General features: G+C 31.1%; 1 pseudogene across 1 annotated transcript in view; it reads left to right on the top strand.

Annotated features, from left to right (window-relative positions):
- Positions 1-20,366, top strand: part of LOTGIDRAFT_150144 — a pseudogene marked incomplete at its 3' end in the record, with an annotated part of 50,766 nt that overhangs the window by 6,637 nt on the left and 23,763 nt on the right. The gene's annotated exons all lie outside the window — the stretch shown is intronic.

Raw genomic sequence — 20,366 nt, 5'->3', positions numbered from 1 at the left:
AAAAGCCATATCATTGTTACATACAGTAATATCAAGGCAAGATCAGTGTTCAGCACAATCATAAGGAGAAACATCTTTATGCTCATGGCATTGATCTTTCCCAGATTATCTATACCCATATACAGGTGGGTTGACTGGAATAATGAGGAAAGATGACTTATTCAAAGTCAGCAGACTATGTGTCGACTATGTGTTATACATAAAATTTTTATTTGATCTATCATGAACAGTGTGTTGCATGCTTTGCATTTTAAAGATCCCAAGACATTTGGGCATCATAAAAGAGTATGATGGTGAATTCCCTTCCCCTAATTATTCATTGCACTATCATCTTCATAAGGCTCATATGTTGCAGAAGAGATGCACTAAACTTATCTGGGTCAGGATGAGGAGAAAATGATCAAGACTAGTAGCCTGCAGATAATTCTGGAAAAACAATTTGGTTTAGGCCAAGGACTAACATTGAAAGATTCCTTGCTTGAGAGTCTAAAATGATATCATTGTAAAATGTGGATATATCTATCTCCTAGCTGAGCAATTCTTTGGATTAAATGAGCTTAGTCAGCACATGAGTATCAATTTGACTATTTAAAGGTTATATTATTCCAGTTGGTAATGTTTTAATGTAGTTATAGTAATTACTTCTGCCATGTTTTCTATGATTAGTTTGTACAGTTGAACTTGGTATTGATTTTGAAGTAAATCAGTAGTGTATATGAGTTTATCTGTCTTGTCTATAAAGTAGATTGCTGTCAAACAAATAAAGCTAAAACAAGGTTATTGTTAACTTAATCACAGAAGGGCATCAGGTGTTCCAGAAATGAAGTAGACATGTTTATATTCTGATTCCTGAATTAATGATTGACATTAATATATGTTTTTCCCAGCTGAGCATTTTTTTGTTCTCTTTATAGAAGCCTGTTTCCTTTGCAACAGTGGTGCCACTATACAGACTTGATCTTCACTCCTATATATAGACAATTTTTAATTAGTTATTGGTCTGCTCTTTGATCCTTTTCCTAAAAAGGGTTTTGTTCTGATTGGCTTCAAATTTCTAAATAAGCCATCATTTGAATAGCCCAATTGGTTTATTTTGATTCTTGTCAAGCTGAAAGATATGTTTTAGTTCAAGGTCATGATTTTCTTTTTTATTTTCAAATTTTGATGAGGAATTCGTGAATTCGTGTTACCAATTGGTTTTTTGATTTGTTACATGTAGGAATATTGGTATATATTTAGTACTAGGTTTGGTGAAGTGGAATTATTTGACTCAAAAAGTAATATGCTTACTTTCTTAGCCATATACATGATGGATAGCCTGTATTCATACTGACTACAATAGTTACCATGAATGCACCTATTGCACATAATTAATTAATAAGCTTATCTATTGCTCTGGGACCAAGGACAGTGCTTTCATTGAGACTCGCCTCGATACACCCTAACACTAACAAGTATACTGAGTTTAAAACTGGTTTTGTGCAGTTGTATTGACTGGCAATGAATAAACTTACTTAAATTATCCAAATTGTTTTTAAATTGTATTTTATGTGGACTATGAATAAGGACCATTATTTAAGAACAATAAAACAGCATTGTTTAAAAACTCATGTCTAGTCTCTGATATCTATTTTTCTTTACCAAATATGTTCAAAAACTCAGTTACATGGTAGCAGGTGATTGACCTAACTTGATTCAAAACATTTATCTTAAGATCAACTTGTTTTGATATCATGTACAAAATACTTCCATTGTTGTTCACAGGATCTTTATTTCTGTGCTTGGTAGCATATGTTCATAAATCTAATTGGCAACATTCCTTAAAACTCTCAGCCCATCTGCTGTACTAAAAGATAAATGAGTTTTACATCCTACTCTTCTGCACTTATTTGGGCTGTCTAATTATTCAAATAATATCAACTCTTCCCGTGATGCTAACATTTTTGTTCTCATAGATTTTCTATTTAAGATTAAAACATATCTTTTAAGTTAGAGCAGATATCATGTGGCAAATCCAATTAATAAAAGTTTATATGATTAGAATATTTTATCATTAACATTGCAGACATATTTACTTTTTGTTTTCACATCAACAGTTGTATAATGAGATATAATGCCAAGGTCAATTCAAGTTTTTCATCTGTGGCTTATTTTATTGTGGCCAAGTTAAGGTGGACTTGACCCAATGACAATTAAAAGCATCTCATTGGATCTGTCACAGTTGACTTGAGCAACATGCTCATATTAAGAAATTGGCCAGGTATTTGAAAATCCCGTAAATCTTGAATTCTACCAGTTGACCCTAAATGCAAAATTATCTTGCAGCTTGTCAATATAGCCACATTGATTGAAAGCCAAGAGAATGGTCTTTACATTCCTAATAATAACTACATACAAATATAATGTTATTTTTTTTTTAGGTCAATTTCAGTTATGGTATTTGTTGTCTTTGAGCCAAAAGAACATTGACTTTAGGTCTTTAGGCTCTATCATAAGAAATACTGTGACAAATGTGGCCCTCTTGGCAGGCATCCTTAGATTTCCCACAAACATCTGATATCACTTTGTAACTGGTTTTATGGATTAGGGTTTTGGTATATTTTATTTTCTGTCAAACTCTCCAACCCTATATTAAGTGTGAAATACCTTAGTCATCAAATAGTCTGTAATCTGAATGTATTTCCAGCACAAAATGATAAGATAAAGAATTTCTCATTTTAATCACCTGAATAGATTACTTATCTTTTACTTTGACATCTTGCTGTAAATTTTGCTTAGTTTTAAGTCATGATAAACTGTAGGCTCTGATTTTGGTCTCACATGAAATTTGTAGCTGTGAAATATCTGAAGCAACAGTCTTATATACAAAAACCCCATTTACATTAAAAAATGTATCAGAACCGGTCTCAGAATAGAATGGATGAATTTTGTGTAATCTTAACAGTCAGGCGTTCTAAGAAATATACCAATTCTAGCAGACCTTGGGGTGATGGACACAGAACGGTTCTCAGAATGGACTTGATAAATTGGTCACCGTTTTACTGTGCATGCCTCACAAGCGACCTTCACCTTTTGTAGTCATTATTCAGTGAAATTGTTGATTACATCCAGATGTCTTTGATTACATCATAGCGACTACCAAGGGTTAATTTTAACTTCTTCAAGAAGAGTTCCACATATAACCCTGCTGAGAACGCTTTTCAGAATAGTTCAAAGATTCTAATAATTTTGTTAGTATGTTCCTATAGATCATTAGATTTATTGAATTCGCTTAAATATGTGGCAATTAGATGACTCAGATATTTGTTATTCTTTTGGAAAAGTTACTGAGAATACTTTTTATTTTATTAAGTTGTTCAATGATCATGATATTTTTAATGCATTTGTTCGTAAACATAATCTTATTCTTAGTTACCAAATATATTTTGTAAACAAACACCAAAGTGTGCTTTCTTTTAGAATTTTGAAATGAAAGAATCGATACATCAATTGTTAATCCTTGAAGAAGATAAAAACAGCATTGTTCTCTCCTGTTTACATGTTTTTTTGCAATTGTTCTGTTGAAATCTATTGATTTTTCTGGTATGTCCAATATTTTTATATAAGTAAAAATTCTTCTTTATCTATAATTGCAGTCTGTGTTAGATCAATTGATAAAGTTTTTTTGTAAAATATTTCTGTATTAATTTTATAAGTAAGGCATTATGAATCTGTTCAATACCTTCTGTCATTAATACAGGGGCTTTTAATCTCTTGTTGTTGACAATATCAAGCTTTTTTTTTATCTTTTATGAACTTCTACAAAGATAAATCTCAAGAATATAAAAATACAGTGTAATTTCTAAGTTATGACATATCTTTGAGAGTCACAGTTGGGAACATGTCTCTTGAATATGTCCAGATGGTCTCATTGATCCTAATTAAAATTCCACATTAAATGTGTACATTGAAGGTGCTGACATGGAAGAAGTGTGATATCATTTGGATGCTGGACACCTTCATTAGTCCAGTACACTTCATTCCACCATCAAATCAGTTCTTGAGCCATTTCTTGTTTTGAAATAAATATTTCAGTTTTCCGTTGAGACAAGAAGATAATTGAGCGTTCAGTAATTGTTATGTGTTGTGAGGTGTTTGACATGTGATGTAAACTGGTAATCAAATTAGACAGAATTCTTCCATTAGTCTGACACTGTCAGGCAATATACTTAGTTCTGACTTTGTAAACATTACATAGCTTTCACTTGTCAACCTACAACTCACTTCACATAAGACTTTCAAATGGATCTCTAACCTTAAGACAATAAATGGTAACAATATTTGGTTCTCTTCAAAAACATTTTCTGTAATTATTTAAAATAATGTAAAAGGTGTTTATGATCTTTGAATGGCATTTATTAAAGGTGTTGGATATAATTAAAAAATTCTTATGGATTACAATTCTAACTTTATTTGAGAGACGTTTCAACCAGCGTTCTCTGGCATTGCTTGATAAAGACCAGAGAACGCTGGTTGAAACGTCGCTCAAATAAAAAGTGTTTAGTTAATAAACTGCAGAAATTATTATTTGAAAATAAAACCAACAAACAAGTTAATCATGTACATTGTTGTATTTTGTTTAGTGAATACAAAAACCAGACAATATATCTTTCAAAGAATTGTTGAGAATCATGTAAAAAGACAAGTTACATGATTTATACGCTGGTAGTTAACAGCGCACATCACAAAATGACGCCATCAACTAGAAATAGTCTCACTATACTCAACTCTCAATTTACTAGTGACTAATTACTTTAACTCCAGTATTGATCGGTACTTGTAGAAGTACTTAGTTCCTGTCTATTAGGTTGTCATCACACTAGTATTTCAGTCATAGTTACTCAGGATTGTACTGTTATCTATATACAAAAATCTGGCATATTAAATCTTAAGAATACCTTTACTAGAGGATCTAGGATCGTTTTTACATGACTTGCAAAAACAACCACATCAATGGTTGTTGCAAACTTTTCATGTCTAGCAGGGAAAACACTTATTTTTAGAACCTTTTTTTTCATTAACCAGCTGAAATCACATAACTTTGTTCAGAATAGAGTAAATATATTTGTGCACATGGTCCAATAGATTTTGAAAGTAAATAGTAATAGAAAGTATACTTGTCAGACTTATGTTGTTTTGATTCTTACTAAATCTGCTTCTTGCATTGTGATAGATTTGTTCAGTCAAACATGAATTGATCTCATTGTATCTCATGATTATTATCTATATAGTAGTGGCACGTGCAAATAGTCTTGCCTACTCTTTTTGAAACACCTGATGGTGCTTCTCCAGTATTATGTTCTTGGTTAATGGAATTGTTTTACTTGTACAGATGTTTATTACTTAAGCTATGTAATTCACTAACCTAAGAATTGTCTCCCAGATCTGAGTAACATTGACATGTATAGATGTGATTTGATATGTATGTAATTGTTATTTGTAGATATCCATGAATGACCTTGGAAATTTGTTGAGGTTTACATCAATAGATCAAATTTAGACAACTATAACATTGTTACACTAATAGTGTAAAATTGTAAGTTGTAAATTATATAGGTCGGTGAATTTGAACAATGATGTATTGTAGAGAAGTTTTTAAAACAACTCAAGTTTAAAATTAACATGTTCATGTACATATAATGATGAAAGTTGTATAGCACTGCGGGATATCCATGGTCTGAATATAGATATCCATCTCTGTTTCTGATAAAATTAGACTTGATATACAAATGAAATGAATGGAGTTTTACGTCCTTCTGTTCTGCACTAGACTATAAACATGGCTTAAATAGATAAAGTAGTCTACAAATATTTAAGCAGTTGTCAACTCACACTACCTGCAACACTTTTCAGTATGTTAATTAGAGCTCTTGAATCTACACAAAAAGGATTGTTTATAACCTCTATCAAAAGAATGAAGACAATTTCAACAGTGCATTGCCAAAAAAGCATTCATAGTGAAATGTAATTAACTCATGGTTTAAATAAAATTATCCATTGATTAAGCTTTAGTTTTGATTAGGAAGATCTCATTCTAGACATGTACTATGCAAAAACACACAACACTTTAATGACATTGGTATTGTATATTAGCTGTGAGAAGTGTTATTCTAACTTTGACCAAGTTAGTGCTAGTAATGTCAGAAGTAAATTATGCTCTTAAATTGCTCGCTAATTACATTGGCTTGAACACTTTAACAGTGACATCTATTAAGTTTGACATTCACTTCTTCTGTTCAGTCAATTGTTATTGGTGTTTAGGCAACTTTGTCAAACACTGTTGATGATTGCTGATCTGTGTTACATGTAATTAATCTGACAAATAAAGTGATTAAAAGATTGTCAACATTTGTTCATCTGGTGGTATCTGATTTAAAGGTAACATTCAATGACAAACTTTATCAATTGATTTTGTAAATTTCTGCCAGGAATATCTCTCCTACCTGTTCCTGTTTTTTTTTAACTACATTGAATCTTAAGATTAAGTGTAGTTTGGTGACAAGATGGTTTAACTGGGGAAATGTTGCCCGACTCCCATCTGATTTCTTGACAAAGTGGTTGAAATATTATCATTGGCTAGTATAAGAGCTCTGAGTAAGTCTCAGTTTTGAGATGAATTCTAATTAAATACTTGAGTATTATGTACAGAAATTATGACAAGCATTTTTGGTACTTAATATACTTGTTTGATTGCTTGACATCATAACATTGATTATGAAAATAAAGTAAGGTAATTGATATGCTTGGTAGAAAATTGTTTGATATTTAATAGACACATTTTACACATTTTGAAAACTTCTTTGATCAAAAAAGAATGTATCAATGTTAAACATGCAATTCTAAGACCTAAACATATTTTACTCAAAATTGTTGGTGCTTTTAACAAATTGATATTCAACTGATGGATTCTGTAACACAGTCGGTTACATGCTTGGTTAATTTGAACAAATGATGCTTTTAATATTGGTTTGATGACCTTGAATAAATCTCTTAACCTCATTATTCTAGTTTACAAAGATATCAATTTTTTACAGAAAATACGGTTTCGAAAATAGGTTTGGCTAAGGACCAGTAGGTAGAAAGGACCTTTGTGAATCTAAGCCTTATCCTTGTAAAAAAAATGGTTGTTCTTTTCCCTCTAACAGATTTCCTTTATCATTTAATTTCCTTTTGACCCCCTTCTCCATACCACAAGACAATTAACTATGAGTAGAAAATTCCATTATTCCTAGGCTATCTGATTCTATTATTAATTGATATTAGTAATTTAGATAAATATAACATCAACTACCACATGTGGTTTATTACATTGAAGTATACTCTGTATATTCAGATCTACTTCAGTTATAAAACTTACAGATATATCAGTCTATAAAGATATCTAATGATTTCAAATCATACTTCAACAGATCTATGTAAATAGTATTGACATGTCTTGAAAGGTTAGGTCTATCACAATCAATTGGAGTTTTCTAGAACTTTTATTCCCCTTGTTGATAAAAATAGTGCTATCAAGAGAAAATTTGTTTTCATCAACTAATAAAGGCAACCTTGAAGTTAATTTAAATATTGGACTAAAACAACATTTCTACTCCAGATTGCATTACTGATAGGCAGTGTGTATGGAATGTTTTGGCATGAGCCTTTTCTTTATTCAGATTTCTGGATAATAAATGTGCACTTTCTGTGGCACTCGGAACTTAAGTTAACTGTCATATCGGAGCACTTAGTAGCTTTTTCCACGTTGGAGCCTCTGACAGGAAACCAGGTTAAAATATATCTTAATGTATCAATATCTCCACCCATGTCGGCATGAAACCTTGATTCTCAAGTTCTTGTGCAATAAGTCAAGACACTCTATTGATCTAGTAATTCTTATAACTCAAGTTTAAATAAGTAATACTATAATTAGGTGGATGATGAAATAAGTGTGATCTATTGATGATATAATAATGTAACTATTATTATAAAGTGTGTTAGATATGTCAAGAATAAACCTTAATGGTCCCTGAAATTAATCTTACAATACAATAATACAATGTCTCATTAGCTTCACTACATAACTAGCATCTATTACTTCATAAGACAGCTTGTCAAGCTTACCAAAACACTAAATACCACTCTACAATTGTGCTTGTCAACATCTTCTGTAACTCATTCAAATTGTTTTCTTTCAAGAATGATTCAATAATTATTTTTGAGATATTGTACAAAAGGGAAAATTTGCCTCATTATATTAAAAGTTGATGCAGAAGACAGATTACAACTTGTTATTTTTATCATAATTATATCTTATAGATAAAAACTCATCTTTGTGATCAACATATGTTTTGTTAATGAGAATCAGCATCAATTTAGTTTGGAAATGAGAGATATAACTTCAATAATAAGCCATAGGACATGTGGAAACAGTAAGCAATTATATTTGACTTGGCAGATTGAATACATAAAAATGTAGATGGGAACATGAACAAAGAAAACCCATTCACTTAAATATCTTGGCATATTACACAGATCTAAATTCAGAAGTATGTTATAAAACACGTTCATTAGGTACCAATACTTTTGGCATACAGTTCTCTTGAATTCCTTCCCTTGGCATTTTATTCATTTAAATATAAGATCACTATTCTGAACTCAAATCAACTGGATACACAAAATAGTTTGTCTATATGTAATGATATGATATAAACAAATGCATATTCATATGTCTGATTAAACAGGAAACATCTGTACATTTTCATTAAACTAAAAACTATATGGCCTGACAATTAAATGATTTTACCAGTCATGTCCATACATTATACTGAAGCTGCTAATGTAGTTTATGGGATTGTAAAATACAAATTTATAATATTTTCAAGATTTTGATTAATTTCTGCTAATTTCTATATTTTGAAAGAATAGTTACTCTTTTCACCAAATACTCTCACAGACAGTCTGTAACTAGCAGTCTTCATTGGCCTGTATTACATATACTGTGGTAGATGTCTGACAGCAATAGTCAGGAAAACTTAACTATTAGTTCACATAATGTATATGCCCCAAAGAAATGTGAGAAATGTAGCACAGTTGGTGGAAAGGATCATTAATAAAGTTGTTATCCTTGTAAAGCATGGAAAAGAAATAACTAGAAGTTAACATATTTGCACTTGTATGTGACTCCATTTTTTCAAGGCCAACCCAGATAAATATACACTATTAAGGTTTTAATGTTGTCAAATTATTTGAAATATCAAAAATTGACACCTAGAACTATTGTCTAGACTATATAATGTTAATTAAGTGTTGTTATTTATGAATGTCAACATATCTTGTACTGACAATATATCTCCATTGTCTGGATGCTTGAAAATTTCTCTTGGTTTTACTCTTCATTGTCACATTATTGAGGATCACCTTTAATTCCTACATTTCATGGGTTTTACTTTTGACTTTCAGATTCACCAGGTTTCACTTTTCATGCAAGATTTTCTCATTTTGAATGCTTATCTCTTTTCTCTAGATGTAAAGCACGGCCTTTCCATGCAAGAATTAGCTTTCTTAATTCAGTTGTTGTTAAAATAAATAGAGGTTTCATAAACTCACAGGAGCAATGAATGTTCAACATTTTAGTTATATATTACAGTCAATAAGTTGTAAATGTTTGTGTTATTTATTACATGTAAAACTACATCTAAAATAGGAAATTGCTGTCTTCCTGATCTTATTAATGCTAGACATTTTTTATATTGACATTACATGTTTTATAGACTGAAATGTATCACTTGTAATTATTCAAGGCAATGTGTCTTTTGAAGTTTGAAAGGTAAAGTCATTAAGTTGATGTTAATCTGATGTGAGGTTTGCCAGTTATTTAGAACACATCCTAACTCTTCAGTACACCAGACTTTCTTTTGCATTTGACTATGATTTTGAATAGCATGGCTTGTAATTATTCAAGGCAATATGTCTTTTGATGATGTAAATTAAATTAATTATGATGAAAAATAACTTAAATGAGGGAGAAAGCCAGTGTAAATCTATCTAGTAGGTTTTGCAAGTTAGGTAGAATTATTTATGCTTTTCAAAACACCTGGTGCCCTTTGTATTTGATTTTGATAACTCAATCTGTCTATAGTCGGTAGGTAAATGAGACCATTGACATTTATATCAGTAAAAAATGTTTTATGAGCTCCTAAACATTAGATTGTCTGGAAAGATCAGACTAGAATGATTTTTAAGCAATTGAAATGTCAGGAGGAATGAGTGAGTTAAAACTGAACTTGAAAAAATGTGTCTCAAATGTTTTGCTGGGAATGGAACAAACTCTCTTTCTTATGTGAACAGACGCATCAGTACATCACTACAATTTTAGGTTTCTCATCCGGTAGTACTCTCTGTATAATGGTTGGCATTCTGATTTTATATCATTTCTGTAAATCAAACCACAAATTAAAAAAGATTAATTCCCCTATGAAAAATCCAAACTTGGCCCAGCCTCCGGCAGTCTTGGAAACCATTATAATAGAAAAATTATATCTTTTAAATATTTCACAAGCAGGAGAAACTTTTCATCAACCATTCTTACAAATATTAAAATTGCGCAATCATATGAAGTGATTACAATATATCGGAATTCAGCTTTATTTTCCTCTACAAAATCAATTTCAGTTGAATTTCACAATTTCATTGATCTATTTTAAGAGGAAAATGAAACTATTTATGTGTTACTACCTCGGGTAGAATTGAACTCTAGCTGACTGGACTTCAATGAATTTAATCAAAATTTACAGACAAATGTTGTGATACAAGAAGATTTATCTCTCATGATAAAACCCTACATGTCTGAACATGATGGCATTGAACACCTACTCACATCATCAGTGCAGTTACTTGAGATTTTTTACTTTAGAATCAGTTGGGACTGATGATTTTGCTGATGGGCAATAACATTTCAAAGGTCAAAAACCTTATCAAGTCCAGTAAGGTTGTATGTGTGGCTATCATAGCAAAGCATGTACAAAGGAAGTGGCATAACTATGCTTGTTATAAGTATGATTTTGGTTTTCATATAACAATTGTGATTTCTGTGAGTTTCCACAAACCAAGTCTGGACACAACAATTAAATCCTAGCAACAATAGGAACTTTGACCACAAATAGTTTCTGTATTATGCTTGCATGCTTACTTTGGATTATATTTTGGTCTTCTTTTGGTTTTGGTATTGATGTGTCTGAATTTTTTTTTACTGTAGTCTGAAAAGCCTAATGTATTTATAAGTTGTCTGGTTCTACCGGTATACCTTCAGGTGTTAAAAAAAGTTTTAATGGTGCAGGATCTATAAATGTTCATTATGAAAACCACTTTAGATTCAATATGTGAAGTGTTTTTAACGCCTGCATTATAATGTGGTCGTATATTGTTGTCTCCCCTTTCTGTTCACAATTGGCTTGTGAACGCAATAGAGACTACAGTTTTTATCTGATTTTAATGAAATTTGGTGCAATCATTTACATTGATGTGATCTTGGACAAGTTCAAAGTGGACAATTAAACAGAAATTGAAGTTATTGCCCTTGATATACTGAAAATGTATCAAGAAAGTGGGCATATCTTGCTAGGCAACCACTTGTTAACTTACCTGTTAATAGTAATGTCACACTGTTCAAGTGACTACATAGTAAACTTAAAAAGCTGCCTATCAGCACGTCTTAATGTATTATATATTATAAGGGATTTTACGTTATCTATTGTGAAGGGCATTAAACACAGTCTTTACATTTTGAAGGTCTTTAAAATACAAATCAATAGAATAAGAAAAGAAAAAATACATCAATTGTTTTTATAATAATGGATGACTGTATTATTTATATTGATTTATATCTGAAAGAATATTTCTTCAATGTAAATTTATACATTATTGATAAATCTTGCAGAATCTTTCTCTTCTTTATTATCAGTCATCCCAGGTGGGAAAGCAAAACAGAAAATTTTGATAAATCTGTGTCTAGTTTCATTCAGGAGGTGCAATAATACTTAATACATGTTTTAATATAATATTGACAACACACCTGGATTCTTTCTATGTACACTCAGGCTAACAAAACATTTGAGAAACAAATATATACAGTGTGTAAAAAAGGTGAAATTTCACATCCAATATTCATTGCTTAATTACAATCAACCATCAGACTGATATATTGCTCTCCTGTTTCTCATTGTTTCTTATATGATAAATTATGGTTAATGATATGTTACCAGACTAAAGGACTTGCACTCTAAACTTCTGACTGTTTATGTCTTGACAATGGTATTGATAATGGTTATTTAAGTTTAGTGAGAATGATCCCAGATCACAGTTCTTTTGCATTGATACCTTGGTTGAATATTTTACTTCTTTTGAAAGAGGTTTCTACAAGGTTATTTGTATCGGGTTACTGCTAACAAATGAGAAAAAATATGGCTATTGATCATTAAGTTAATTTTCTGGAAGATTATAAAAGAAATAATCCTAACTTTCCTTATACATGATAGGTCTATTATTCTTAGATTAGACCTGTATAGGACAAGAAATTGCACTCAAGGGTTGGCAAGCTAGAGACAATGACAAATTCCACAGCAAGTATCAATTATTTATTTGAATAGACCAGTATTCCCATTTGACTTTTCTATTTTTAAGGCAAATGAAAGGAAGATAATTGTTTTCTTGAAATAAATAAAAATAACCTCAGACATTTGTGAAGATACTGGATCAACTATGTCCTCATTTTGATAATTCAGTTCTTACAAAAAATCTTAGCAATATACAACATCATTAAGGCAGAAGTTTTATATAAAATTGTATAGAAGTTGCCATTTTTACTGTGAATTATGACAATACTGAAGTAGTTTTAAGATGGTCTCATGGTGCTTGTAAGGTTATTGAAATTGTAAAATTGGTTTGAAAAAAAATATCCATATTTTACAAGGTTAATATATAATATATGAAGTAAAATGCTGTTGATCATATCCTTGACCAAATTTATGGAGGAAAATAACAGTATTCAAAGTCAATTAGCGAAACAGGCTTGGAAGGCATAATTCTGAAATTGACTAATACTATAGAGATTTACTTCAAAATTGATGTTTTTGGAATGGAAATGTTTTACCCTTAGGGATTCATTTGGGCATTAACAAAGCAAGGATTTTACTACAGAACTGTGATTGGAATCTAAAATCAATTTATGCCATGATCTCTCTCAAACCATCAGATAATATTTGGTATTGAAGTGTTTCGGTTCTGATAGTTTTTATATTCAGTATTTCACATGATTGCTTGAACTTGGTACTTTAACAGAATTAATAGGTTTATATGATCAGTGGAAACTGATTTTTGGTGGAAACTGACTGATTTAATTATTATACTCAGGAAACAGTAAAAGACATTTAATAGTGATGAATGATTATAGAGAAAAAATCACTCATCTGTTAATATGTTACATGATAGAGGTGAAATCTTCTAAGTTCTCATGATATACTTCAATTTCATTTTATTTTTTGCCTGATTATTTTTAATGTGTATGATATGAATGTTACATGAAGTTATATTTATCACCATAATCATGTGGTTATCATTCAAAGAGATCAGTTTTATCTCCTGTTAAGAAGCTAAATGTGACAGCATTATCATTTAATAAGTAGGCTATTGCTACAAACATGTATTCATATGCTATTCGCATGGTGTTGAAACAAATTCAATTACCACTGAATAAAGCTAAGTGTCAAGATTCATTTGGTAAAAACTTAATCTGTTTTTCAGTCAGTTGTAAAATGCAATGGCAGAAATGTAGTCTGGAAAGTAGCATTTGAATGTCTTTGTATATCAAAGATTGTTATCTGTAGGCTTCCTATTGCATTTTTTAGTAGGGGGAATCAGATTGATACTTTGAAGGTTTCCACATATATTTCTAACTCTCTTTCGTTGACAAAAATATTGTGAAACTTATAATGTGCAGTTGGTCTATAATTGAATGGGTATAAACGACTGTAAAATGTACACAAGGCACAAATCAATTTGATGTTAGCCAGTAAAATGCTAGATTTAGATTTTTTACATACCAGTATGTGTTTTGATGTGAAGCATACATGATAATAGTTATGTTATATTACTTTGTATTGTTATTTTATTGTCTGCAGTATGAAAGTAGATCAATTGTTTTACATATACAATACACTTTACTCTACTTGAGGAAGAGGTTTTTCTTCAAATGTTAACTCGCGCAGACGGCTCAACTGCAAAATCACAGTCCACTACAGTCCTTGTAAATTACTGATATTCTGTGTCTTGAACAATGAATGGATAAACTTAATTGTGGAGCTGCATCAGATGATCCAAAAGACTGAGTATGCTCTTTCTTAATAACAATTATTATTGTAGTATCGCTCAAATAGACAGGGTATGCTTACTCTTCTAGAAACCTGATGCCACTTTTTATTTTGAAATACTTACTAAATTATGATTGATATACATCCTCATGTGAAAAGTTCATCAGCTGCTATCAATGTTTTGCCAGTATGATATTTGGGTTTCAGGTTTCAGTTTGCTGTGTGGATTGTGCTTGGTTTGTTCCTACAGTGAATCTTCTGTACTCAAGATCTTGAAGCTGATGGATACAACAAGTAATATGTTAGTGGTTAAGATAGTTAATTACTGTTGACAATTGCTCTTCTAGTCACTAGTTGTAACAACTGATCAATATAATGACCATCTACTACACTATCTTTTTGTCTTGACATTCTCTCACTGATTCTTACTACCATTTATCAAATATCAATCTTACATTTCTTCATTTGTTTGCACAATTGTTGTCATTTATGAACTGCTTTGATTTAGAACATCAGAATGTATTGTTAGGACAGTAACTTGTTCTAACCACAAAAGGAGTCAAACATGATTAGATGGTCTTTTCGAATGTGTGCTTTGAGGCCCTGTGTGCTACAGACTGTGCATGTTAAAGATCCTTCGACAGTTGGAAATCAAAAAAGAGCAGGCTAATGGCAATGTCCTGGCAAAATTTGCACCCTGCATGGTGTTGTCCGTCTTCATTCGCCCACATGGTGCAGTAAAACTCCATTCATTTCATTTCATTTCAAATGTGCCATATGGAAACTGACACAAATGGCTTCTGTGCTAGAAATATGGCTAAAGTGCTTACTGGTTGACTCTGTTCTATGCTGTGAGTTTGGATAAACTTCTCTCAGTATGACTTCATTGCTCATAGGATGACTCTTCTCTATACAATCTGCCTTCCTCAAAGACCTCTATTCATTCCTTTACTGTTTTTCACTGGAACATAATGGAATACTGCAGTTGTAAGACATATTGGAAACAAATTTGATAAAACTCCTACATATGACAAGTAATCATTCATGTTTGACCTTTTTCCTGTATTTCATGTAAAATTAATTAAAGTATTTTTCAAAAATCATATTCGTTATTTTCTGCTATCAATTTGCAGGAGTTTTTCTAATGAAATGTGATATATCATTTTAACCTTCAATATTTTTATCTTTTATAATTATAGTCAAAATGTTATCTTTCAAATTTGAAATTTTTCCAAGTTATTCACCTCATCTTACCTATAGTTTGTTGTAACCTTGACAAGTTGTGTTATAACCTGTTTTTCTCAAGTTTTGCTATCCTGTTCTAATCATCATGATCAATAAGAATTCAGGTTCTTATTTAAAACAAGAGACCCGTTGATATACTTTTGCTTAAAAGGCTTGAAATATACACTGTCCACTAAGTAAAGACCACATTAATTTGAATCTCCTTCAATGGCAATACCAGATTGAATCCTCTTCAAGGAAACAATAGACAAGACCACAGAAGACAGATTGAATCCTCTTCAAGGAAAGAATAGACAAGACTTAGTCTGTAGATTTGAACCCTCTTCAAGACAAGAAAAATTTCTAAGAGTCTGTTGTGATGTTATTTGTGGTCTGACTATATTATATTACAGTGCACTACTAACTTTATAGTACATGTATGGTTTAAAATTATGTCCAATCTGAGCCAGATTGATTCTTTGTAACAGTTCTACATCTATTATTGATAGAATTGAATGATAGATAAATGTTTCCAGTAGTTAATTGGGTATAGCAATTGATTTTATTTCCTTTATTAGACAAACTAGGTGTCTGCTTTAACTTTTGTTTTTACATTTGATGAATTATTTATTTGGTTTTTCCTTTCATTGCTCAAAGTAGAGTTTAACAGTTAAAATTAGTCTACAGTGTTACAGTTGGCTCCAATCTTGTAAATCTTTTCAATTGTCATTCCTCAACTAATAAAAATATGTAAGTTGTTTCCTGGGCAGTATAGGACAGTGGTTTAGAAATTTCAACCCTGAGTGGTCACTTGGGCATAATATTTTGTGTTAATGTGTCCAAATTTGACAAAAACTTTATCATTCAATTCATGTTAAAAAATAACAACTTGTGAAATTAAGATTGCCGCCAAAAGATGCCACAGATACAATACTGTGAATTATTTATAGCGTCTGCTCTATCTTTGTCAATTTTTCTTTACCAAATATAGAAATAGATTGGTTTCAATTCAATGTTCGAGCTCATCAATAAGAAATCTCAATATAGCCCAGTGAGTCTTTCATCTGAACATACCATTTTATTGAGCAATCCATTAGAATTTGATCAGTTTATAAGATAACTTATAGGTCAAGTTTATTTTTGTCATGGACCCTCAATGTTTCCAGGTTTATCATGGTTAGGAATTAATGGATCTAACCAAATTTGGAAGAACTATGCTCAAAATATATTTCCAATTACTCAATATTAAGAAAATTAGAGGAGATTTAGAGCATCATTGCTTGTGCTTGTTTCTCCATACTTTGTTGGGCATTTGTACCATCATTGTGGAAATGAACTCCCCACAAAAATCTCAATCAATATCCTACTAAGCTATGGACCTTATAGATTATATGTTACTGTCATCATTCAGCAAATTTTGTATTTGGTATTCCTGAGCTAAAATCTACAGAAAATGGAATTGATCCAGAGCATTAACATTAATAAAGGAAATGTAATATTTTAGTAAGAGAAGATTTATTGTATTGTAAATACACCTACACAGGCCTACAGCTAGTCTATTAGAGGAATCAATTAGTTAGATTATCTATGAAAATTGAGCTGCATCCATCATTTGTGATTGTTTTACTTGGCTGAATATAAGTTTATGCAAATTCTGTGTCAGACATTTTAGACATTTATTCCTCCTAATTAAATCCTGCCCAGGGAAACATTCAATGCTTGTGGAGGTCCATTCATAGACATCTAAGATGCATTATTAAACTATGAGATCAGGGTAGTAAATAGAAGGTTTGGTTACACATTGTAAACACATCATAATGTCCTCTGGTCAATCTCTCTAAACTGTTATTAAATTGTCAAAAATATGTTTCTTGTCCTACTTTGCAGCTACTGATTGGTCAATGAATGGTCCTAAAACAGTTTGTAAATAGAGATTTGGCATTTTGCCTACTCTTGAAAGATCTTTGATGTGCACATGAGGCCAAATTTATTGCCCCATCTAAAGTCTGAAATGTTATATGATATCTGACCCTCTTACCTGCATCAATGGCAGGAGGAATGTAATTTGAAATAAATTTTGGTGCTATCTTGACCAGTGCTGAAATCCAATGTAGACCTCAAGGTTATTGGGCAAGTTAGCACATACATTGGTTAGTTTTATTACATTAATATATACAATACAATAGGGTTATAAGCTGTTATAAGTGTTGTAACTAATGTAAATAATATAATAAATCTATATATAATTGCACCAGGCTGAAATAGGTCAGTGAAGATTGCATATTGTGAAACTCTGAGTAATAACATGTTATTTTAGGTTCGGTTTTAATATTTCTATTTCTATAATTGCATGATATAATAATACCTTATAGTGAAGAAATGTGGTCCATAATGATTTGTCAACACTATTGATAAATACTATATTCCAGTGTAGCAGACAGTTACAATATTAACTGATGAAAAGTTGTCTGATTATAAATTACCTTCCAAATTGAAGAGCCATTTTTATCTCCAAAAAGAATTATTAGCTTGGAGGTACTGGATAGGGTATAAATCTTCTGAACATATTAACAGGAGGTTGAATGCTTTTTTTTTCTTCAGTTTCATTTTAGTTTTGTCTTGAAAAATAGGATGACCAATAGGCCTACGTCATGTAGAGTGGCAATTTTCAACACTTTTTATTATTATTTCATTTAAACAAATTATTATTTCGTTTAAACAAATTAATTTTTTTGTCTATTTCATTTAAACGAAATAATTAACCCATCTTTTTATTTCGTTTAAACGAAATAATAAATAAATATGTTTACAATTGCGCCTTAGGGGCTCCGTAGGATAGGGTATAAATCTCCTGAACATATTAACAGGAGAGTGAATGCTGGAAGTTAAAGTTAAAGATATTTTTCTTCGGTTTCATTTTAGTTTTGTCTTGAAAAATAGGATGACCAATAGGCATACATCATGTAGAGTGGAAGAGTGGAAGACGTTTCGACTTTATTTCACACTCATTCAAAATGTGGTCATTGTGAAAACAATTGAAATTTACAAGTTCTGTGCTATGCCCTTGTTTTCTCATTGAGTTTATAATTTGTAATAAATAAGTATGGCCCATATTTCTTGGCATTCTTCATTCACAAGAAGGTTTATGTTTAAAAATATTGGCAGTAATATAAGTTTTCAACTACTCTACCCATTGTGAGATAATTGTTTTCTTTTTTACATGAAGGTCATAGAAAAAATGCCTTCATTTACTCATTAGTATCAAATTCCAAACTTTTAGAAAACTTGCTAATTATAATTTTATACTATGTGTAGGTGTCTTGTTGTTTACCTTTAAATATAGATTTTAATGGAAGTCGGCCAGTTTGTAGGCTAGAATGTGAACTTTATGAACTTCTTAATAATGATAATAATATGATGATATTCAGAATGAGATAGATAAAGTAACATTGCATAAATTTGGTTTGCAGTCACAGTCCACAAGTATTAGATAGGTTGCTATTGAATCTAAACAGAGTCTCCATGGAAGTCATCATGGATTTTTAGCATTTATTGACAAATTAACTGACTGATGGCTACTATGATCTACTAGATGATTCACACTGAACTAGATCAAGTTTCTTCAAGAGAGTACAACATAAGCAACTATTGGCAACTGGCAGAAATTTCAAATTTTCATTCCTCAGTTCAGTAAGTTAATCTTAATCAATTGGTAAGATTCTCTTGAATGTTTTCTTTTGAAACAGTCACTGATAATTCACCTTTAGATTCTGTCTGTTGCAAGGTAGACTGACCTCTGAATGGTATAAGTTTGCTGTCTTCTTTTGACAGAAGCAATGACTTTATTTCAACAAAAAGATATGATTTAAAAACATTACTTTGACTGACTATTGTAAATATGATACAATCAATGTCTTCAGACCCCATTTTTTTTAAAATCCTTTACATTGTATATACTTGTACTCAGCCCTGTCGCCAGGAATGATTTGGTGCTGGGGCTTAGATTCTGTAGAATTTAAGGCCCAAAGAACTGATTTCTGGCAATGTTGAGTTGCGAAAACATATTAAAATCTTTATCTTTTTGATTTTGTACAAAGACACTGTAAATGAATTAATCTCTGCTGAACTGAAGGTTTTGCAGGAGCTTAATTATTACTTGCTGGGGACCAGCCCCCAGAAATTCCACCCTAACGACAGGGCTGCATGTAGGCCTACTGTCACTAAAATCATGTTTTTATGATAAAGATGAAGTAATTTATGGCAACTTAAATTCATATTAACTTCTTACAGAGAGAACTAATTATTTAGATGATGTTATATCTTTGACTTAATGTGAAAATCATAAGATCTAATTGAATTGATGAATAACTGATCTTCTCACTTTCAAGTCAGTTTTAAAAGTAATTTTTATAATGTAGTTGTCAGGATTTATCTTTCCAGTTTGACTAATCATGATACGTCTTATGTTCAAACTATCAAATGCTTTAATGTTTAATATATACTTACATATAGTTTCAATTACATCAAATATATATGTATTCATTCACATACATACACACATTTATAAAAATTCCATTGTATATCATAGCATCATAAATATTGTCTGTACATATCTTTATAAATTAAGACACATACAAATAATTGATTTTGAACTATACCATGTATTCTGTGAAATTCAACATCTAACGCATCTGTAAAAAAATGGCACAAGAAGGAAAAAAACTCCAAAAAGGTGCTGGTATTGTTCACATTCCTGTA

Source organism: Lottia gigantea (genome assembly GCF_000327385.1).
Source record: "Lottia gigantea unplaced genomic scaffold LOTGIsca_26, whole genome shotgun sequence".
In the NCBI taxonomy this organism is placed as follows: Eukaryota; Metazoa; Mollusca; class Gastropoda; family Lottiidae; genus Lottia; species Lottia gigantea.
This window is presented reverse-complemented; position numbering and strand designations above follow the sequence as displayed.